Below are 19,325 nucleotides of genomic sequence, written 5' to 3'. Positions count from 1 at the left end.
CGCACAAACAGAGAAAAATGATGGGGAAGCTTTTCGCAGGGGCCATGCTAATCTTCTCTGTATCGATCCAATTTTAGTATATGTGCTGCCTTAGCAAGCACGAGGCCAACTGTCCCGCTCAAGGAATATGTACCCCTCGGGTTCCAGCGAGCCATCACCAAGGTGGTAGGGCAAGCGAGCCATCTACTGAAAGAATGGGTTGGGTAGACTTATCTATGGTACCAAACTACAAGCTCTGAATGGGCTGTGTCCTCCAGGTTTTCGAGGAAGAAATGAGTTGGTGGAAAGCAGAAAACCGGATAATGCGGACAACCTTGACAACATTGAAGGGAAAAGATATCGCCTATGGGGTCAAACCCTGTTCCCTGTCTGCATCTGCTGAAGAAAGGGAGTGGACACACTTTGCTGGAAAACTGAGAGTGCCTTATAGACATTGGAGATGCACCAGTTCTTGACACAAGAGATCAAGAATGAAAATAAGTTGTGGCAAGAAGGTATGAATCAATTCCAGTGAAGGAGGCTTGATCACAGCTGCCAAAAATATGGAGCGCTTCACGGATTTGCGTGTCATCCTTTCGCAGGGGCCATGCTAATCTTCTCTGTATCGATCCAATTTTAGTATATGTGCTGCCTTAGCAAGCACGAGGCCAACTGTCCCGCTCAAGGAATATGTACCCCTCGGGTTCCAGCGAGCCATCACCAAGGTGGTAGTGCAAGCGAGCCATCTACTGAAATAATGGGTTGGGTAGACTTATCTATGGTACCAAACTACAAGCTCTGAATGGGCTGTGTCCTCCAGGTTTTCGAGAAAGAAATGAGTTGGCGGAAAGCAGAAAACCGGAATATGCGGACAACCTTGACAACATTGAAGGGAAAAGATATCGCCTATGGGGTCAAACCCTGTTCCCTGTCTGCATCTGCTGAAGAAAGGGAGTGGACACACTTTGCTGGAAAACTGAGAGTGCCCTATAGACATTGGAGATGCACCAGTTCTTGACACAAGAGATCAAGAATGAAAATAAGTTGTGGCAAGAAGGTATGAATCAATTCCAGTGAAGGAGGCTTGATCACAGCTGCCAAAAATATGGAGCGCTTCACGGATTTGCGTGTCATCCTTTCGCAGGGGCCATGCTAATCTTCTCTGTATCGATCCAATTTTAGTATATGTGCTGCCTTAGCAAGCACGAGGCCAACTGTCCCGCTCAAGGAATATGTACCCCTCGGGTTCCAGCGAGCCATCACCAAGGTGGTAGGGCAAGCGAGCCATCTACTGAAAGAATGGGTTGGGTAGACTTATCTATGGTACCAAACTACAAGCTCTGAATGGGCTGTGTCCTCCAGGTTTGAGAAAGAAATGAGTTGGCGGAAAGCAGAAAACCGGATAATGCGGACAACCTTGACAACATTGAAGGGAAAAGATATCGCCTATGGGGTCAAACCCTGTTCCCTGTCTGCATCTGCTGAAGAAAGGGAGTGGACACACTTTGCTGGAAAACTGAGAGTGCCCTATAGACATTGGAGATGCACCAGTTCTTGACACAAGAGATCAAGAATGAAAATAAGTTGTGGCAAGAAGGTATGAATCAATTCCAGTGAAGGAGGCTTGATCACAGCTGCCAAAACTATGGAGCGCTTCACGGATTTGCGTGTCATCCTTTCGCAGGGGCCATGCTAATCTTCTCTGTATCGATCCAATTTTAGTATATGTGCTGCCTTAGCAAGCACGAGGCCAACTGTCCCGCTCAAGGAATATGTACCCCTCGGGTTCCAGCGAGCCATCACCAAGGTGGTAGGGCAAGCGAGCCATCTACTGAAAGAATGGGTTGGGTAGACTTATCTATGATACCAAACTACAAGCTCTGAATGGGCTGTGTCCTCCAGGTTTTCGAGGAAGAAATGAGTTGGTGGAAAGCAGAAAACCGGATAATGCGGACAACCTTGACAACATTGAAGGGAAAAGATATCGCCTATGGGGTCAAACCCTGTTCCCTGTCTGCATCTGCTGAAGAAAGGGAGTGGACACACTTTGCTGGAAAACTGAGAGTGCCCTATAGACATTGGAGATGCACCAGTTCTTGACACAAGAGATCAAGAATGAAAATAAGTTGTGGCAAGAAGGTATGAATCAATTCCAGTGAAGGAGGCTTGATCACAGCTGCCAAAAATATGGAGCGCTTCACGGATTTGCGTGTCATCCTTTCGCAGGGGCCATGCTAATCTTCTCTGTATCGATCCAATTTTAGTATATGTGCTGCCTTAGCAAGCACGAGGCCAACTGTCCCGCTCAAGGAATATGTACCCCTCGGGTTCCAGCGAGCCATCACCAAGGTGGTAGGGCAAGCGAGCCATCTACTGAAAGAATGGGTTGGGTAGACTTATCTATGGTACCAAACTACAAGCTCTGAATGGGCTGTGTCCTCCAGGTTTTCGAGAAAGAAATGAGTTGGCGGAAAGCAGAAAACCGGATAATGCGGACAACCTTGACAACATTGAAGGGAAAAGATATCGCCTATGGGGTCAAACCCTGTTCCCTGTCGGCATCTGCTGAAGAAGGGGAGTGGACACACTTTGCTGGAAAACTGAGAGTGCCCTATAGACATTGGAGATGCACCAGTTCTTGACACAAGAGATCAAGAATGAAAATAAGTTGTGGCAAGAAGGTATGAATCAATTCCAGTGAAGGAGGCTTGATCACAGCTGCCAAAAATATGGAGCGCTTCACGGATTTGCGTGTCATCCTTTCGCAGGGGCCATGCTAATCTTCTCTGTATCGATCCAATTTTAGTATATGTGCTGCCTTAGCAAGCACGAGGCCAACTGTCCCGCTCAAGGAATATGTACCCCTCGGGTTCCAGCGAGCCATCACCAAGGTGGTAGGGCAAGCGAGCCATCTACTGAAAGAATGGGTTGGGTAGACTTATCTATGGTACCAAACTACAAGCTCTGAATGCGCTGTGTCCTCCAGGTTTTCGAGAAATAAATGAGTTAGAGAAAGCAGAAAACCGGATAATGCGGACAACCTTTACAACATTGAAGGGAAAAGATATCGCCTATGGGGTCAAACCCGGTTCCCTGTCGGCATCTGCTGAGAAAGGGAGTGGACACACTTTGCTGGAAAACTGAGAGTGCCCTATAGACATTGGAGATGCACCAGTTCTTGACACAAGAGATCAAGAATGAAAATACGTTGTGGCAAGAAGGTATGAATCAATTCCAGTGAAGGAGGCTTGATCACAGCTGCCAAAAATATGGAGCGCTTCACGGATTTGCGTGTCATCCTTTCGCAGGGGCCATGCTAATCTTCTCTGTATCGATCCAATTTTAGTATATGTGCTGCCTTAGCAAGCACGAGGCCAACTGTCCCGCTCAATGAATATGTACCCCTCGGGTTCCAGCGAGCCATCACCAAGGTGGTAGGGCAAGCGAGCCAACTACTGAAAGAATGGGTTGGGTAGACTTATCTATGGTACCAAACTACAAGCTCTGAATGCGCCGTGTCCTCCAGGTTTTCGAGAAATAAATGAGTTGGCGGAAAGCAGAAAACCGGATAATGCGGACAACCTTGACAACATTGAAGGGAAAAGATATCGCCTATGGGGTCAAACCCTGTTCCCTGTCGGCATCTGCTGAGAAAGGGAGTGGACACACTATGCTAGAAAACTGAGAGTGCCCTATAGACATTGGAGATGCACCAGTTCTTGACACAAGAGATCAAGAATGAAACTAAATAGTGGTAGAAAGGTATGAATCAATTCCAGTGAAGGAGGCTTGATCACAGCTGCCAAAAATATGGAGCGCTTCACGGATTTGCGTGTCATCCTTTCGCAGGGGCCATGCTAATCTTCTCTGTATCGATCCAATTTTAGTATATGTGCTGCCTTAGCAAGCACGAGGCCAACTGTCCCGCTCAAGGAATATGTACCCCTCGGGTTCCAGCGAGCCAACACCAAGGTGGTAGGGCAAGCGAGCCATCTACTGAAAGAATGGGTTGGGTAGACTTATCTATGGTACCAAACTACAAGCTCTGAATGGGCTGTGTCCTCCAGGTTTTCGAGAAAGAAATGAGTTGGCGGAAAGCAGAAAACCGGATAATGCGGACAACCTTGACAACATTGAAGGGAAAAGATATCGCCTATGGGGTCAAACCCTGTTCCCTGTCGGCATCTGCTGAAGAAGGGGAGTGGACACACTTTGCTGGAAAACTGAGAGTGCCCTATAGACATTGGAGATGCACCAGTTCTTGACACAAGAGATCAAGAATGAAAATAAGTTGTGGCAAGAAGGTATGAATCAATTCCAGTGAAGGAGGCTTGATCACAGCTGCCAAAAATATGGAGCGCTTCACGGATTTGCGTGTCATCCTTTCGCAGGGGCCATGCTAATCTTCTCTGTATCGATCCAATTTTAGTATATGTGCTGCCTTAGCAAGCACAAGGCCAACTGTCCCGCTCAAGGAATATGTACCCCTCGGGTTCCAGCGAGCCATCACCAAGGTGGTAGGGCAAGCGAGCCATCTACTGAAAGAATGGGTTGGGTAGACTTATCTATGGTACCAAACTACAAGCTCTGAATGGGCTGTGTCCTCCAGGTTTTCGAGAAAGAAATGAGTTGGCGGAAAGCAGAAAACCGGATAATGCGGACAACCTTGACAACATTGAAGGGAAAAGATATCGCCTATGGGGTCAAACCCTGTTCCCTGTCGGCATCTGCTGAAGAAGGGGAGTGGACACACTTTGCTGGAAAACTGAGAGTGCCCTATAGACATTGGAGATGCACCAGTTCTTGACACAAGAGATCAAGAATGAAAATAAGTTGTGGCAAGAAGGTATGAATCAATTCCAGTGAAGGAGGCTTGATCACAGCTGCCAAAAATATGGAGCGCTTCACGGATTTGCGTGTCATCCTTTCGCAGGGGCCATGCTAATCTTCTCTGTATCGATCCAATTTTAGTATATGTGCTGCCTTAGCAAGCACGAGGCCAACTGTCCCGCTCAAGGAATATGTACCCCTCGGGTTCCAGCGAGCCATCACCAAGGTGGTAGGGCAAGCGAGCCATCTACTGAAAGAATGGGTTGGGTAGACTTATCTATGGTACCAAACTACAAGCTCTGAATGGGCTGTGTCCTCCAGGTTTTCGAGGAAGAAATGAGTTGGTGGAAAGCAGAAAACCGGATAATGCGGACAACCTTGACAACATTGAAGGGAAAAGATATCGCCTATGGGGTCAAACCCTGTTCCCTGTCTGCATCTGCTGAAGAAAGGGAGTGGACACACTTTGCTGGAAAACTGAGAGTGCCCTATAGACATTGGAGATGCACCAGTTCTTGACACAAGAGATCAAGAATGAAAATAAGTTGTGGCAAGAAGGTATGAATCAATTCCAGTGAAGGAGGCTTGATCACAGCTGCCAAAAATATGGAGCGCTTCACGGATTTGCGTGTCATCCTTTCGCAGGGGCCATGCTAATCTTCTCTGTATCGATCCAATTTTAGTATATGTGCTGCCTTAGCAAGCACGAGGCCAACTGTCCCGCTCAAGGAATATGTACCCCTCGGGTTCCAGCGAGCCATCACCAAGGTGGTAGGGCAAGCGAGCCATCTACTGAAAGAATGGGTTGGGTAGACTTATCTATGGTACCAAACTACAAGCTCTGAATGGGCTGTGTCCTCCAGGTTTTCGAGGAAGAAATGAGTTGGTGGAAAGCAGAAAACCGGATAATGCGGACAACCTTGACAACATTGAAGGGAAAAGATATCGCCTATGGGGTCAAACCCTGTTCCCTGTCTGCATCTGCTGAAGAAAGGGAGTGGACACACTTTGCTGGAAAACTGAGAGTGCCTTATAGACATTGGAGATGCACCAGTTCTTGACACAAGAGATCAAGAATGAAAATAAGTTGTGGCAAGAAGGTATGAATCAATTCCAGTGAAGGAGGCTTGATCACAGCTGCCAAAAATATGGAGCGCTTCACTGATTTGCGTGTCATCCTTTCGCAGGGGCCATGCTAATCTTCTCTGTATCGATCCAATTTTAGTATATGTGCTGCCTTAGCAAGCACGAGGCCAACTGTCCCGCTCAAGGAATATGTACCCCTCGGGTTCCAGCGAGCCATCACCAAGGTGGTAGTGCAAGCGAGCCATCTACTGAAATAATGGGTTGGGTAGACTTATCTATGGTACCAAACTACAAGCTCTGAATGGGCTGTGTCCTCCAGGTTTTCGAGAAAGAAATGAGTTGGCGGAAAGCAGAAAACCGGAATATGCGGACAACCTTGACAACATTGAAGGGAAAAGATATCGCCTATGGGGTCAAACCCTGTTCCCTGTCTGCATCTGCTGAAGAAAGGGAGTGGACACACTTTGCTGGAAAACTGAGAGTGCCCTATAGACATTGGAGATGCACCAGTTCTTGACACAAGAGATCAAGAATGAAAATAAGTTGTGGCAAGAAGGTATGAATCAATTCCAGTGAAGGAGGCTTGATCACAGCTGCCAAAAATATGGAGCGCTTCACGGATTTGCGTGTCATCCTTTCGCAGGGGCCATGCTAATCTTCTCTGTACCGATCCAATTTTAGTATATGTGCTGCCTTAGCAAGCACGAGGCCAACTGTCCCGCTCAAGGAATATGTACCCCTCGGGTTCCAGCGAGCCATCACCAAGGTGGTAGGGCAAGCGAGCCATCTACTGAAAGAATGGGTTGGGTAGACTTATCTATGGTACCAAACTACAAGCTCTGAATGGGCTGTGTCCTCCAGGTTTGAGAAAGAAATGAGTTGGCGGAAAGCAGAAAACCGGATAATGCGGACAACCTTGACAACATTGAAGGGAAAAGATATCGCCTATGGGGTCAAACCCTGTTCCCTGTCTGCATCTGCTGAAGAAAGGGAGTGGACACACTTTGCTGGAAAACTGAGAGTGCCCTATAGACATTGGAGATGCACCAGTTCTTGACACAAGAGATCAAGAATGAAAATAAGTTGTGGCAAGAAGGTATGAATCAATTCCAGTGAAGGAGGCTTGATCACAGCTGCCAAAACTATGGAGCGCTTCACAGATTTGCGTGTCATCCTTTCGCAGGGGCCATGCTAATCTTCTCTGTATCGATCCAATTTTAGTATATGTGCTGCCTTAGCAAGCACGAGGCCAACTGTCCCGCTCAAGGAATATGTACCCCTCGGGTTCCAGCGAGCCATCACCAAGGTGGTAGGGCAAGCGAGCCATCTACTGAAAGAATGGGTTGGGTAGACTTATCTATGATACCAAACTACAAGCTCTGAATGGGCTGTGTCCTCCAGGTTTTCGAGGAAGAAATGAGTTGGTGGAAAGCAGAAAACCGGATAATGCGGACAACCTTGACAACATTGAAGGGAAAAGATATCGCCTATGGGGTCAAACCCTGTTCCCTGTCTGCATCTGCTGAAGAAAGGGAGTGGACACACTTTGCTGGAAAACTGAGAGTGCCCTATAGACATTGGAGATGCACCAGTTCTTGACACAAGAGATCAAGAATGAAAATAAGTTGTGGCAAGAAGGTATGAATCAATTCCAGTGAAGGAGGCTTGATCACAGCTGCCAAAAATATGGAGCGCTTCACGGATTTGCGTGTCATCCTTTCGCAGGGGCCATGCTAATCTTCTCTGTATCGATCCAATTTTAGTATATGTGCTGCCTTAGCAAGCACGAGGCCAACTGTCCCGCTCAAGGAATATGTACCCCTCGGGTTCCAGCGAGCCATCACCAAGGTGGTAGGGCAAGCGAGCCATCTACTGAAAGAATGGGTTGGGTAGACTTATCTATGGTACCAAACTACAAGCTCTGAATGGGCTGTGTCCTCCAGGTTTTCGAGAAAGAAATGAGTTGGCGGAAAGCAGAAAACCGGATAATGCGGACAACCTTGACAACATTGAAGGGAAAAGATATCGCCTATGGGGTCAAACCCTGTTCCCTGTCGGCATCTGCTGAAGAAGGGGAGTGGACACACTTTGCTGGAAAACTGAGAGTGCCCTATAGACATTGGAGATGCACCAGTTCTTGACACAAGAGATCAAGAATGAAAATAAGTTGTGGCAAGAAGGTATGAATCAATTCCAGTGAAGGAGGCTTGATCACAGCTGCCAAAAATATGGAGCGCTTCACGGATTTGCGTGTCATCCTTTCGCAGGGGCCATGCTAATCTTCTCTGTATCGATCCAATTTTAGTATATGTGCTGCCTTAGCAAGCACGAGGCCAACTGTCCCGCTCAAGGAATATGTACCCCTCGGGTTCCAGCGAGCCATCACCAAGGTGGTAGGGCAAGCGAGCCATCTACTGAAAGAATGGGTTGGGTAGACTTATCTATGGTACCAAACTACAAGCTCTGAATGCGCTGTGTCCTCCAGGTTTTCGAGAAATAAATGAGTTAGAGAAAGCAGAAAACCGGATAATGCGGACAACCTTTACAACATTGAAGGGAAAAGATATCGCCTATGGGGTCAAACCCGGTTCCCTGTCGGCATCTGCTGAGAAAGGGAGTGGACACACTTTGCTGGAAAACTGAGAGTGCCCTATAGACATTGGAGATGCACCAGTTCTTGACACAAGAGATCAAGAATGAAAATACGTTGTGGCAAGAAGGTATGAATCAATTCCAGTGAAGGAGGCTTGATCACAGCTGCCAAAAATATGGAGCGCTTCACGGATTTGCGTGTCATCCTTTCGCAGGGGCCATGCTAATCTTCTCTGTATCGATCCAATTTTAGTATATGTGCTGCCTTAGCAAGCACGAGGCCAACTGTCCCGCTCAATGAATATGTACCCCTCGGGTTCCAGCGAGCCATCACCAAGGTGGTAGGGCAAGCGAGCCAACTACTGAAAGAATGGGTTGGGTAGACTTATCTATGGTACCAAACTACAAGCTCTGAATGCGCCGTGTCCTCCAGGTTTTCGAGAAATAAATGAGTTGGCGGAAAGCAGAAAACCGGATAATGCGGACAACCTTGACAACATTGAAGGGAAAAGATATCGCCTATGGGGTCAAACCCTGTTCCCTGTCGGCATCTGCTGAGAAAGGGAGTGGACACACTATGCTAGAAAACTGAGAGTGCCCTATAGACATTGGAGATGCACCAGTTCTTGACACAAGAGATCAAGAATGAAACTAAATAGTGGTAGAAAGGTATGAATCAATTCCAGTGAAGGAGGCTTGATCACAGCTGCCAAAAATATGGAGCGCTTCACGGATTTGCGTGTCATCCTTTCGCAGGGGCCATGCTAATCTTCTCTGTATCGATCCAATTTTAGTATATGTGCTGCCTTAGCAAGCACGAGGCCAACTGTCCCGCTCAAGGAATATGTACCCCTCGGGTTCCAGCGAGCCATCACCAAGGTGGTAGGGCAAGCGAGCCATCTACTGAAAGAATGGGTTGGGTAGACTTATCTATGGTACCAAACTACAAGCTCTGAATGGGCTGTGTCCTCCAGGTTTTCGAGAAAGAAATGAGTTGGCGGAAAGCAGAAAACCGGATAATGCGGACAACCTTGACAACATTGAAGGGAAAAGATATCGCCTATGGGGTCAAACCCTGTTCCCTGTCGGCATCTGCTGAAGAAGGGGAGTGGACACACTTTGCTGGAAAACTGAGAGTGCCCTATAGACATTGGAGATGCACCAGTTCTTGACACAAGAGATCAAGAATGAAAATAAGTTGTGGCAAGAAGGTATGAATCAATTCCAGTGAAGGAGGCTTGATCACAGCTGCCAAAAATATGGAGCGCTTCACGGATTTGCGTGTCATCCTTTCGCAGGGGCCATGCTAATCTTCTCTGTATCGATCCAATTTTAGTATATGTGCTGCCTTAGCAAGCACGAGGCCAACTGTCCCGCTCAAGGAATATGTACCCCTCGGGTTCCAGCGAGCCATCACCAAGGTGGTAGGGCAAGCGAGCCATCTACTGAAAGAATGGGTTGGGTAGACTTATCTATGGTACCAAACTACAAGCTCTGAATGGGCTGTGTCCTCCAGGTTTTCGAGGAAGAAATGAGTTGGTGGAAAGCAGAAAACCGGATAATGCGGACAACCTTGACAACATTGAAGGGAAAAGATATCGCCTATGGGGTCAAACCCTGTTCCCTGTCTGCATCTGCTGAAGAAAGGGAGTGGACACACTTTGCTGGAAAACTGAGAGTGCCCTATAGACATTGGAGATGCACCAGTTCTTGACACAAGAGATCAAGAATGAAAATAAGTTGTGGCAAGAAGGTATGAATCAATTCCAGTGAAGGAGGCTTGATCACAGCTGCCAAAAATATGGAGCGCTTCACGGATTTGCGTGTCATCCTTTCGCAGGGGCCATGCTAATCTTCTCTGTATCGATCCAATTTTAGTATATGTGCTGCCTTAGCAAGCACGAGGCCAACTGTCCCGCTCAAGGAATATGTACCCCTCGGGTTCCAGCGAGCCATCACCAAGGTGGTAGGGCAAGCGAGCCATCTACTGAAAGAATGGGTTGGGTAGACTTATCTATGGTACCAAACTACAAGCTCTGAATGGGCTGTGTCCTCCAGGTTTTCGAGGAAGAAATGAGTTGGTGGAAAGCAGAAAACCGGATAATGCGGACAACCTTGACAACATTGAAGGGAAAAGATATCGCCTATGGGGTCAAACCCTGTTCCCTGTCTGCATCTGCTGAAGAAAGGGAGTGGACACACTTTGCTGGAAAACTGAGAGTGCCTTATAGACATTGGAGATGCACCAGTTCTTGACACAAGAGATCAAGAATGAAAATAAGTTGTGGCAAGAAGGTATGAATCAATTCCAGTGAAGGAGGCTTGATCACAGCTGCCAAAAATATGGAGCGCTTCACGGATTTGCGTGTCATCCTTTCGCAGGGGCCATGCTAATCTTCTCTGTATCGATCCAATTTTAGTATATGTGCTGCCTTAGCAAGCACGAGGCCAACTGTCCCGCTCAAGGAATATGTACCCCTCGGGTTCCAGCGAGCCATCACCAAGGTGGTAGTGCAAGCGAGCCATCTACTGAAATAATGGGTTGGGTAGACTTATCTATGGTACCAAACTACAAGCTCTGAATGGGCTGTGTCCTCCAGGTTTTCGAGAAAGAAATGAGTTGGCGGAAAGCAGAAAACCGGAATATGCGGACAACCTTGACAACATTGAAGGGAAAAGATATCGCCTATGGGGTCAAACCCTGTTCCCTGTCTGCATCTGCTGAAGAAAGGGAGTGGACACACTTTGCTGGAAAACTGAGAGTGCCCTATAGACATTGGAGATGCACCAGTTCTTGACACAAGAGATCAAGAATGAAAATAAGTTGTGGCAAGAAGGTATGAATCAATTCCAGTGAAGGAGGCTTGATCACAGCTGCCAAAAATATGGAGCGCTTCACGGATTTGCGTGTCATCCTTTCGCAGGGGCCATGCTAATCTTCTCTGTATCGATCCAATTTTAGTATATGTGCTGCCTTAGCAAGCACGAGGCCAACTGTCCCGCTCAAGGAATATGTACCCCTCGGGTTCCAGCGAGCCATCACCAAGGTGGTAGGGCAAGCGAGCCATCTACTGAAAGAATGGGTTGGGTAGACTTATCTATGGTACCAAACTACAAGCTCTGAATGGGCTGTGTCCTCCAGGTTTGAGAAAGAAATGAGTTGGCGGAAAGCAGAAAACCGGATAATGCGGACAACCTTGACAACATTGAAGGGAAAAGATATCGCCTATGGGGTCAAACCCTGTTCCCTGTCTGCATCTGCTGAAGAAAGGGAGTGGACACACTTTGCTGGAAAACTGAGAGTGCCCTATAGACATTGGAGATGCACCAGTTCTTGACACAAGAGATCAAGAATGAAAATAAGTTGTGGCAAGAAGGTATGAATCAATTCCAGTGAAGGAGGCTTGATCACAGCTGCCAAAACTATGGAGCGCTTCACGGATTTGCGTGTCATCCTTTCGCAGGGGCCATGCTAATCTTCTCTGTATCGATCCAATTTTAGTATATGTGCTGCCTTAGCAAGCACGAGGCCAACTGTCCCGCTCAAGGAATATGTACCCCTCGGGTTCCAGCGAGCCATCACCAAGGTGGTAGGGCAAGCGAGCCATCTACTGAAAGAATGGGTTGGGTAGACTTATCTATGATACCAAACTACAAGCTCTGAATGGGCTGTGTCCTCCAGGTTTTCGAGGAAGAAATGAGTTGGTGGAAAGCAGAAAACCGGATAATGCGGACAACCTTGACAACATTGAAGGGAAAAGATATCGCCTATGGGGTCAAACCCTGTTCCCTGTCTGCATCTGCTGAAGAAAGGGAGTGGACACACTTTGCTGGAAAACTGAGAGTGCCCTATAGACATTGGAGATGCACCAGTTCTTGACACAAGAGATCAAGAATGAAAATAAGTTGTGGCAAGAAGGTATGAATCAATTCCAGTGAAGGAGGCTTGATCACAGCTGCCAAAAATATGGAGCGCTTCACGGATTTGCGTGTCATCCTTTCGCAGGGGCCATGCTAATCTTCTCTGTATCGATCCAATTTTAGTATATGTGCTGCCTTAGCAAGCACGAGGCCAACTGTCCCGCTCAAGGAATATGTACCCCTCGGGTTCCAGCGAGCCATCACCAAGGTGGTAGGGCAAGCGAGCCATCTACTGAAAGAATGGGTTGGGTAGACTTATCTATGGTACCAAACTACAAGCTCTGAATGGGCTGTGTCCTCCAGGTTTTCGAGAAAGAAATGAGTTGGCGGAAAGCAGAAAACCGGATAATGCGGACAACCTTGACAACATTGAAGGGAAAAGATATCGCCTATGGGGTCAAACCCTGTTCCCTGTCGGCATCTGCTGAAGAAGGGGAGTGGACACACTTTGCTGGAAAACTGAGAGTGCCCTATAGACATTGGAGATGCACCAGTTCTTGACACAAGAGATCAAGAATGAAAATAAGTTGTGGCAAGAAGGTATGAATCAATTCCAGTGAAGGAGGCTTGATCACAGCTGCCAAAAATATGGAGCGCTTCACGGATTTGCGTGTCATCCTTTCGCAGGGGCCATGCTAATCTTCTCTGTATCGATCCAATTTTAGTATATGTGCTGCCTTAGCAAGCACGAGGCCAACTGTCCCGCTCAAGGAATATGTACCCCTCGGGTTCCAGCGAGCCATCACCAAGGTGGTAGGGCAAGCGAGCCATCTACTGAAAGAATGGGTTGGGTAGACTTATCTATGGTACCAAACTACAAGCTCTGAATGGGCTGTGTCCTCCAGGTTTTCGAGAAAGAAATGAGTTGGCGGAAAGCAGAAAACCGGATAATGCGGACAACCTTGACAACATTGAAGGGAAAAGATATCGCCTATGGGGTCAAACCCTGTTCCCTGTCGGCATCTGCTGAAGAAGGGGAGTGGACACACTTTGCTGGAAAACTGAGAGTGCCCTATAGACATTGGAGATGCACCAGTTCTTGACACAAGAGATCAAGAATGAAAATAAGTTGTGGCAAGAAGGTATGAATCAATTCCAGTGAAGGAGGCTTGATCACAGCTGCCAAAAATATGGAGCGCTTCACGGATTTGCGTGTCATCCTTTCGCAGGGGCCATGCTAATCTTCTCTGTATCGATCCAATTTTAGTATATGTGCTGCCTTAGCAAGCACGAGGCCAACTGTCCCGCTCAAGGAATATGTACCCCTCGGGTTCCAGCGAGCCATCACCAAGGTGGTAGGGCAAGCGAGCCATCTACTGAAAGAATGGGTTGGGTAGACTTATCTATGGTACCAAACTACAAGCTCTGAATGGGCTGTGTCCTCCAGGTTTTCGAGGAAGAAATGAGTTGGTGGAAAGCAGAAAACCGGATAATGCGGACAACCTTGACAACATTGAAGGGAAAAGATATCGCCTATGGGGTCAAACCCTGTTCCCTGTCTGCATCTGCTGAAGAAAGGGAGTGGACACACTTTGCTGGAAAACTGAGAGTGCCCTATAGACATTGGAGATGCACCAGTTCTTGACACAAGAGATCAAGAATGAAAATAAGTTGTGGCAAGAAGGTATGAATCAATTCCAGTGAAGGAGGCTTGATCACAGCTGCCAAAAATATGGAGCGCTTCACGGATTTGCGTGTCATCCTTTCGCAGGGGCCATGCTAATCTTCTCTGTATCGATCCAATTTTAGTATATGTGCTGCCTTAGCAAGCACGAGGCCAACTGTCCCGCTCAAGGAATATGTACCCCTCGGGTTCCAGCGAGCCATCACCAAGGTGGTAGGGCAAGCGAGCCATCTACTGAAAGAATGGGTTGGGTAGACTTATCTATGGTACCAAACTACAAGCTCTGAATGGGCTGTGTCCTCCAGGTTTTCGAGGAAGAAATGAGTTGGTGGAAAGCAGAAAACCGGATAATGCGGACAACCTTGACAACATTGAAGGGAAAAGATATCGCCTATGGGGTCAAACCCTGTTCCCTGTCTGCATCTGCTGAAGAAAGGGAGTGGACACACTTTGCTGGAAAACTGAGAGTGCCTTATAGACATTGGAGATGCACCAGTTCTTGACACAAGAGATCAAGAATGAAAATAAGTTGTGGCAAGAAGGTATGAATCAATTCCAGTGAAGGAGGCTTGATCACAGCTGCCAAAAATATGGAGCGCTTCACGGATTTGCGTGTCATCCTTTCGCAGGGGCCATGCTAATCTTCTCTGTATCGATCCAATTTTAGTATATGTGCTGCCTTAGCAAGCACGAGGCCAACTGTCCCGCTCAAGGAATATGTACCCCTCGGGTTCCAGCGAGCCATCACCAAGGTGGTAGTGCAAGCGAGCCATCTACTGAAATAATGGGTTGGGTAGACTTATCTATGGTACCAAACTACAAGCTCTGAATGGGCTGTGTCCTCCAGGTTTTCGAGAAAGAAATGAGTTGGCGGAAAGCAGAAAACCGGAATATGCGGACAACCTTGACAACATTGAAGGGAAAAGATATCGCCTATGGGGTCAAACCCTGTTCCCTGTCTGCATCTGCTGAAGAAAGGGAGTGGACACACTTTGCTGGAAAACTGAGAGTGCCCTATAGACATTGGAGATGCACCAGTTCTTGACACAAGAGATCAAGAATGAAAATAAGTTGTGGCAAGAAGGTATGAATCAATTCCAGTGAAGGAGGCTTGATCACAGCTGCCAAAAATATGGAGCGCTTCACGGATTTGCGTGTCATCCTTTCGCAGGGGCCATGCTAATCTTCTCTGTATCGATCCAATTTTAGTATATGTGCTGCCTTAGCAAGCACGAGGCCAACTGTCCCGCTCAAGGAATATGTACCCCTCGGGTTCCAGCGAGCCATCACCAAGGTGGTAGGGCAAGCGAGCCATCTACTGAAAGAATGGGTTGGGTAGACTTATCTATGGTACCAAACTACAAGCTCTGAATGGGCTGTGTCCTCCAGGTTTGAGAAAGAAATGAGTTGGCGGAAAGCAGAAAACCGGATAATGCGGACAACCTTGACAACATTGAAGGGAAAAGATATCGCCTATGGGGTCAAACCCTGTTCCCTGTCTGCATCTGCTGAAGAAAGGGAGTGGACACACTTTGCTGGAAAACTGAGAGTGCCCTATAGACATTGGAGATGCACCAGTTCTTGACACAAGAGATCAAGAATGAAAATAAGTTGTGGCAAGAAGGTATGAATCAATTCCAGTGAAGGAGGCTTGATCACAGCTGCCAAAACTATGGAGCGCTTCACGGATTTGCGTGTCATCCTTTCGCAGGGGCCATGCTAATCTTCTCTGTATCGATCCAATTTTAGTATATGTGCTGCCTTAGCAAGCACGAGGCCAACTGTCCCGCTCAAGGAATATGTACCCCTCGGGTTCCAGCGAGCCATCACCAAGGTGGTAGGGCAAGCGAGCCATCTACTGAAAGAATGGGTTGGGTAGACTTATCTATGATACCAAACTACAAGCTCTGAATGGGCTGTGTCCTCCAGGTTTTCGAGGAAGAAATGAGTTGGTGGAAAGCAGAAAACCGGATAATGCGGACAACCTTGACAACATTGAAGGGAAAAGATATCGCCTATGGGGTCAAACCCTGTTCCCTGTCTGCATCTGCTGAAGAAAGGGAGTGGACACACTTTGCTGGAAAACTGAGAGTGCCCTATAGACATTGGAGATGCACCAGTTCTTGACACAAGAGATCAAGAATGAAAATAAGTTGTGGCAAGAAGGTATGAATCAATTCCAGTGAAGGAGGCTTGATCACAGCTGCCAAAAATATGGAGCGCTTCACGGATTTGCGTGTCATCCTTTCGCAGGGGCCATGCTAATCTTCTCTGTATCGATCCAATTTTAGTATATGTGCTGCCTTAGCAAGCACGAGGCCAACTGTCCCGCTCAAGGAATATGTACCCCTCGGGTTCCAGCGAGCCATCACCAAGGTGGTAGGGCAAGCGAGCCATCTACTGAAAGAATGGGTTGGGTAGACTTATCTATGGTACCAAACTACAAGCTCTGAATGGGCTGTGTCCTCCAGGTTTTCGAGAAAGAAATGAGTTGGCGGAAAGCAGAAAACCGGATAATGCGGACAACCTTGACAACATTGAAGGGAAAAGATATCGCCTATGGGGTCAAACCCTGTTCCCTGTCGGCATCTGCTGAAGAAGGGGAGTGGACACACTTTGCTGGAAAACTGAGAGTGCCCTATAGACATTGGAGATGCACCAGTTCTTGACACAAGAGATCAAGAATGAAAATAAGTTGTGGCAAGAAGGTATGAATCAATTCCAGTGAAGGAGGCTTGATCACAGCTGCCAAAAATATGGAGCGCTTCACGGATTTGCGTGTCATCCTTTCGCAGGGGCCATGCTAATCTTCTCTGTATCGATCCAATTTTAGTATATGTGCTGCCTTAGCAAGCACGAGGCCAACTGTCCCGCTCAAGGAATATGTACCCCTCGGGTTCCAGCGAGCCATCACCAAGGTGGTAGGGCAAGCGAGCCATCTACTGAAAGAATGGGTTGGGTAGACTTATCTATGGTACCAAACTACAAGCTCTGAATGGGCTGTGTCCTCCAGGTTTTCGAGGAAGAAATGAGTTGGTGGAAAGCAGAAAACCGGATAATGCGGACAACCTTGACAACATTGAAGGGAAAAGATATCGCCTATGGGGTCAAACCCTGTTCCCTGTCTGCATCTGCTGAAGAAAGGGAGTGGACACACTTTGCTGGAAAACTGAGAGTGCCCTATAGACATTGGAGATGCACCAGTTCTTGACACAAGAGATCAAGAATGAAAATAAGTTGTGGCAAGAAGGTATGAATCAATTCCAGTGAAGGAGGCTTGATCACAGCTGCCAAAAATATGGAGCGCTTCACGGATTTGCGTGTCATCCTTTCGCAGGGGCCATGCTAATCTTCTCTGTATCGATCCAATTTTAGTATATGTGCTGCCTTAGCAAGCACGAGGCCAACTGTCCCGCTCAAGGAATATGTACCCCTCGGGTTCCAGCGAGCCATCACCAAGGTGGTAGGGCAAGCGAGCCATCTACTGAAAGAATGGGTTGGGTAGACTTATCTATGGTACCAAACTACAAGCTCTGAATGGGCTGTGTCCTCCAGGTTTGAGAAAGAAATGAGTTGGCGGAAAGCAGAAAACCGGATAATGCGGACAACCTTGACAACATTGAAGGGAAAAGATATCGCCTATGGGGTCAAACCCTGTTCCCTGTCTGCATCTGCTGAAGAAAGGGAGTGGACACACTTTGCTGGAAAACTGAGAGTGCCCTATAGACATTGGAGATGCACCAGTTCTTGACACAAGAGATCAAGAATGAAAATAAGTTGTGGCAAGAAGGTATGAATCAATTCCAGTGAAGGAGGCTTGATCACAGCTGCCAAAAATATGGAGCGCTTCACGGATTTGCGTGTCATCCTTTCGCAGGGGCCATGCTAATCTTCTCTGTATCGATCCAATTTTAGTATATGTGCTGCCTTAGCAAGCACGAGGCCAACTGTCCCGCTCAAGGAATATGTACCCCTCGGGTTCCAGCGAGCCATCACCAAGGTGGTAGGGCAAGCGAGCCATCTACTGAAAGAATGGGTTGGGTAGACTTATCTATGGTACCAAACTACAAGCTCTGAATGGGCTGTGTCCTCCAGGTTTTCGAGGAAGAAATGAGTTGGCGGAAAGCAGAAAACCGGATAATGCGGACAACCTTGACAACATTGAAGGGAAAAGATATCGCCTATGGGGTCAAACCCTGTTCCCTGTCTGCATCTGCTGAAGAAAGGGAGTGGACACACTTTGCTGGAAAACTGAGAGTGCCTTATAGACATTGGAGATGCACCAGTTCTTGACACAAGAGATCAAGAATGAAAATAAGTTGTGGCAAGAAGGTATGAATCAATTCCAGTGAAGGAGGCTTGATCACAGCTGCCAAAAATATGGAGCGCTTCACGGATTTGCGTGTCATCCTTTCGCAGGGGCCATGCTAATCTTCTCTGTATCGATCCAATTTTAGTATATGTGCTGCCTTAGCAAGCACGAGGCCAACTGTCCCGCTCAAGGAATATGTACCCCTCGGGTTCCAGCGAGCCATCACCAAGGTGGTAGGGCAAGCGAGCCATCTACTGAAAGAATGGGTTGGGTAGACTTATCTATGGTACCAAACTACAAGCTCTGAATGGGCTGTGTCCTCCAGGTTTTCGAGAAAGAAATGAGTTGGCGGAAAGCAGAAAACCGGATAATGCGGACAACCTTGACAACATTGAAGGGAAAAGATATCGCCTATGGGGTCAAACCCTGTTCCCTGTCGGCATCTGCTGAAGAAGGGGAGTGGACACACTTTGCTGGAAAACTGAGAGTGCCCTATAGACATTGGAGATGCACCAGTTCTTGACACAAGAGATCAAGAATGAAAATAAGTTGTGGCAAGAAGGTATGAATCAATTCCAGTGAAGGAGGCTTGATCACAGCTGCCAAAAATATGGAGCGCTTCACGGATTTGCGTGTCATCCTTTCGCAGGGGCCATGCTAATCTTCTCTGTATCGATCCAATTTTAGTATATGTGCTGCCTTAGCAAGCACGAGGCCAACTGTCCCGCTCAAGGAATATGTACCCCTCGGGTTCCAGCGAGCCATCACCAAGGTGGTAGGGCAAGCGAGCCATCTACTGAAAGAATGGGTTGGGTAGACTTATCTATGGTACCAAACTACAAGCTCTGAATGGGCTGTGTCCTCCAGGTTTTCGAGGAAGAAATGAGTTGGTGGAAAGCAGAAAACCGGATAATGCGGACAACCTTGACAACATTGAAGGGAAAAGATATCGCCTATGGGGTCAAACCCTGTTCCCTGTCT

General features: G+C 47.4%; 35 non-coding genes and 1 pseudogene across 35 annotated transcripts; all 36 read right to left on the bottom strand.

The window, feature by feature from the left end:
* Positions 1-3: 3 nt before the first annotated feature.
* LOC148961403 (U6 spliceosomal RNA) lies at positions 4-101 on the bottom strand (annotated as a pseudogene).
* A 435-nt stretch (positions 102-536) lies between these two features.
* LOC148961402 (U6 spliceosomal RNA) lies at positions 537-643 on the bottom strand. The gene has a single exon (XR_016154408.1). It is a non-coding gene; the product is annotated as a U6 spliceosomal RNA (small nuclear RNA).
* Positions 644-1,078: 435 nt separating this feature from the next.
* Positions 1,079-1,185, bottom strand: LOC120476362 (U6 spliceosomal RNA). The gene has a single exon (XR_005622141.1). It is a non-coding gene; the product is annotated as a U6 spliceosomal RNA (small nuclear RNA).
* Positions 1,186-1,618: 433 nt separating this feature from the next.
* LOC120476358 (U6 spliceosomal RNA) lies at positions 1,619-1,725 on the bottom strand. The gene has a single exon (XR_005622139.2). It is a non-coding gene; the product is annotated as a U6 spliceosomal RNA (small nuclear RNA).
* A 435-nt stretch (positions 1,726-2,160) lies between these two features.
* On the bottom strand, positions 2,161-2,267 carry LOC120476363 (U6 spliceosomal RNA). The gene has a single exon (XR_005622142.1). It is a non-coding gene; the product is annotated as a U6 spliceosomal RNA (small nuclear RNA).
* Positions 2,268-2,702: 435 nt separating this feature from the next.
* On the bottom strand, positions 2,703-2,809 carry LOC120476344 (U6 spliceosomal RNA). The gene has a single exon (XR_005622126.1). It is a non-coding gene; the product is annotated as a U6 spliceosomal RNA (small nuclear RNA).
* Positions 2,810-3,242: 433 nt separating this feature from the next.
* On the bottom strand, positions 3,243-3,349 carry LOC148961401 (U6 spliceosomal RNA). Its single transcript, XR_016154406.1, has one exon. It is a non-coding gene; the product is annotated as a U6 spliceosomal RNA (small nuclear RNA).
* Positions 3,350-3,783: 434 nt separating this feature from the next.
* On the bottom strand, positions 3,784-3,890 carry LOC148961400 (U6 spliceosomal RNA). The gene has a single exon (XR_016154405.1). It is a non-coding gene; the product is annotated as a U6 spliceosomal RNA (small nuclear RNA).
* Positions 3,891-4,325: 435 nt separating this feature from the next.
* LOC148961399 (U6 spliceosomal RNA) lies at positions 4,326-4,432 on the bottom strand. The gene has a single exon (XR_016154404.1). It is a non-coding gene; the product is annotated as a U6 spliceosomal RNA (small nuclear RNA).
* A 435-nt stretch (positions 4,433-4,867) lies between these two features.
* On the bottom strand, positions 4,868-4,974 carry LOC148961398 (U6 spliceosomal RNA). The gene has a single exon (XR_016154403.1). It is a non-coding gene; the product is annotated as a U6 spliceosomal RNA (small nuclear RNA).
* A 435-nt stretch (positions 4,975-5,409) lies between these two features.
* Positions 5,410-5,516, bottom strand: LOC148961397 (U6 spliceosomal RNA). Its single transcript, XR_016154401.1, has one exon. It is a non-coding gene; the product is annotated as a U6 spliceosomal RNA (small nuclear RNA).
* Positions 5,517-5,951: 435 nt separating this feature from the next.
* Positions 5,952-6,058, bottom strand: LOC148961396 (U6 spliceosomal RNA). Its single transcript, XR_016154413.1, has one exon. It is a non-coding gene; the product is annotated as a U6 spliceosomal RNA (small nuclear RNA).
* Positions 6,059-6,493: 435 nt separating this feature from the next.
* On the bottom strand, positions 6,494-6,600 carry LOC148961395 (U6 spliceosomal RNA). Its single transcript, XR_016154433.1, has one exon. It is a non-coding gene; the product is annotated as a U6 spliceosomal RNA (small nuclear RNA).
* Positions 6,601-7,033: 433 nt separating this feature from the next.
* Positions 7,034-7,140, bottom strand: LOC148961394 (U6 spliceosomal RNA). Its single transcript, XR_016154435.1, has one exon. It is a non-coding gene; the product is annotated as a U6 spliceosomal RNA (small nuclear RNA).
* Positions 7,141-7,575: 435 nt separating this feature from the next.
* LOC148961393 (U6 spliceosomal RNA) lies at positions 7,576-7,682 on the bottom strand. Its single transcript, XR_016154400.1, has one exon. It is a non-coding gene; the product is annotated as a U6 spliceosomal RNA (small nuclear RNA).
* A 435-nt stretch (positions 7,683-8,117) lies between these two features.
* On the bottom strand, positions 8,118-8,224 carry LOC148961392 (U6 spliceosomal RNA). The gene has a single exon (XR_016154399.1). It is a non-coding gene; the product is annotated as a U6 spliceosomal RNA (small nuclear RNA).
* Positions 8,225-8,657: 433 nt separating this feature from the next.
* Positions 8,658-8,764, bottom strand: LOC148961391 (U6 spliceosomal RNA). The gene has a single exon (XR_016154398.1). It is a non-coding gene; the product is annotated as a U6 spliceosomal RNA (small nuclear RNA).
* Positions 8,765-9,198: 434 nt separating this feature from the next.
* Positions 9,199-9,305, bottom strand: LOC148961390 (U6 spliceosomal RNA). The gene has a single exon (XR_016154397.1). It is a non-coding gene; the product is annotated as a U6 spliceosomal RNA (small nuclear RNA).
* A 435-nt stretch (positions 9,306-9,740) lies between these two features.
* On the bottom strand, positions 9,741-9,847 carry LOC148961389 (U6 spliceosomal RNA). Its single transcript, XR_016154396.1, has one exon. It is a non-coding gene; the product is annotated as a U6 spliceosomal RNA (small nuclear RNA).
* A 435-nt stretch (positions 9,848-10,282) lies between these two features.
* Positions 10,283-10,389, bottom strand: LOC148961388 (U6 spliceosomal RNA). The gene has a single exon (XR_016154395.1). It is a non-coding gene; the product is annotated as a U6 spliceosomal RNA (small nuclear RNA).
* Positions 10,390-10,824: 435 nt separating this feature from the next.
* LOC148961387 (U6 spliceosomal RNA) lies at positions 10,825-10,931 on the bottom strand. Its single transcript, XR_016154394.1, has one exon. It is a non-coding gene; the product is annotated as a U6 spliceosomal RNA (small nuclear RNA).
* Positions 10,932-11,366: 435 nt separating this feature from the next.
* On the bottom strand, positions 11,367-11,473 carry LOC148961386 (U6 spliceosomal RNA). The gene has a single exon (XR_016154393.1). It is a non-coding gene; the product is annotated as a U6 spliceosomal RNA (small nuclear RNA).
* Positions 11,474-11,906: 433 nt separating this feature from the next.
* Positions 11,907-12,013, bottom strand: LOC148961385 (U6 spliceosomal RNA). Its single transcript, XR_016154429.1, has one exon. It is a non-coding gene; the product is annotated as a U6 spliceosomal RNA (small nuclear RNA).
* A 435-nt stretch (positions 12,014-12,448) lies between these two features.
* Positions 12,449-12,555, bottom strand: LOC148961384 (U6 spliceosomal RNA). The gene has a single exon (XR_016154392.1). It is a non-coding gene; the product is annotated as a U6 spliceosomal RNA (small nuclear RNA).
* A 435-nt stretch (positions 12,556-12,990) lies between these two features.
* LOC148961383 (U6 spliceosomal RNA) lies at positions 12,991-13,097 on the bottom strand. The gene has a single exon (XR_016154390.1). It is a non-coding gene; the product is annotated as a U6 spliceosomal RNA (small nuclear RNA).
* Positions 13,098-13,532: 435 nt separating this feature from the next.
* Positions 13,533-13,639, bottom strand: LOC148961382 (U6 spliceosomal RNA). Its single transcript, XR_016154389.1, has one exon. It is a non-coding gene; the product is annotated as a U6 spliceosomal RNA (small nuclear RNA).
* A 435-nt stretch (positions 13,640-14,074) lies between these two features.
* LOC148961381 (U6 spliceosomal RNA) lies at positions 14,075-14,181 on the bottom strand. The gene has a single exon (XR_016154388.1). It is a non-coding gene; the product is annotated as a U6 spliceosomal RNA (small nuclear RNA).
* A 435-nt stretch (positions 14,182-14,616) lies between these two features.
* LOC148961380 (U6 spliceosomal RNA) lies at positions 14,617-14,723 on the bottom strand. The gene has a single exon (XR_016154387.1). It is a non-coding gene; the product is annotated as a U6 spliceosomal RNA (small nuclear RNA).
* Positions 14,724-15,158: 435 nt separating this feature from the next.
* Positions 15,159-15,265, bottom strand: LOC148961379 (U6 spliceosomal RNA). Its single transcript, XR_016154386.1, has one exon. It is a non-coding gene; the product is annotated as a U6 spliceosomal RNA (small nuclear RNA).
* A 433-nt stretch (positions 15,266-15,698) lies between these two features.
* LOC148961378 (U6 spliceosomal RNA) lies at positions 15,699-15,805 on the bottom strand. Its single transcript, XR_016154428.1, has one exon. It is a non-coding gene; the product is annotated as a U6 spliceosomal RNA (small nuclear RNA).
* A 435-nt stretch (positions 15,806-16,240) lies between these two features.
* LOC148961377 (U6 spliceosomal RNA) lies at positions 16,241-16,347 on the bottom strand. The gene has a single exon (XR_016154385.1). It is a non-coding gene; the product is annotated as a U6 spliceosomal RNA (small nuclear RNA).
* A 435-nt stretch (positions 16,348-16,782) lies between these two features.
* Positions 16,783-16,889, bottom strand: LOC148961376 (U6 spliceosomal RNA). The gene has a single exon (XR_016154384.1). It is a non-coding gene; the product is annotated as a U6 spliceosomal RNA (small nuclear RNA).
* A 435-nt stretch (positions 16,890-17,324) lies between these two features.
* Positions 17,325-17,431, bottom strand: LOC148961375 (U6 spliceosomal RNA). The gene has a single exon (XR_016154383.1). It is a non-coding gene; the product is annotated as a U6 spliceosomal RNA (small nuclear RNA).
* Positions 17,432-17,864: 433 nt separating this feature from the next.
* LOC148961374 (U6 spliceosomal RNA) lies at positions 17,865-17,971 on the bottom strand. The gene has a single exon (XR_016154382.1). It is a non-coding gene; the product is annotated as a U6 spliceosomal RNA (small nuclear RNA).
* A 435-nt stretch (positions 17,972-18,406) lies between these two features.
* On the bottom strand, positions 18,407-18,513 carry LOC148961373 (U6 spliceosomal RNA). Its single transcript, XR_016154381.1, has one exon. It is a non-coding gene; the product is annotated as a U6 spliceosomal RNA (small nuclear RNA).
* A 435-nt stretch (positions 18,514-18,948) lies between these two features.
* LOC148961372 (U6 spliceosomal RNA) lies at positions 18,949-19,055 on the bottom strand. The gene has a single exon (XR_016154379.1). It is a non-coding gene; the product is annotated as a U6 spliceosomal RNA (small nuclear RNA).
* Positions 19,056-19,325: the final 270 nt, after the last annotated feature.

Source organism: Pimephales promelas, unplaced genomic scaffold, assembly GCF_988280905.1.
Source record: "Pimephales promelas unplaced genomic scaffold, fPimPro1.hap1.1 HAP1_SCAFFOLD_65, whole genome shotgun sequence".
Lineage (NCBI taxonomy): Eukaryota > Metazoa > Chordata > Actinopteri > Cypriniformes > Leuciscidae > Pimephales > Pimephales promelas.
This window is presented reverse-complemented; position numbering and strand designations above follow the sequence as displayed.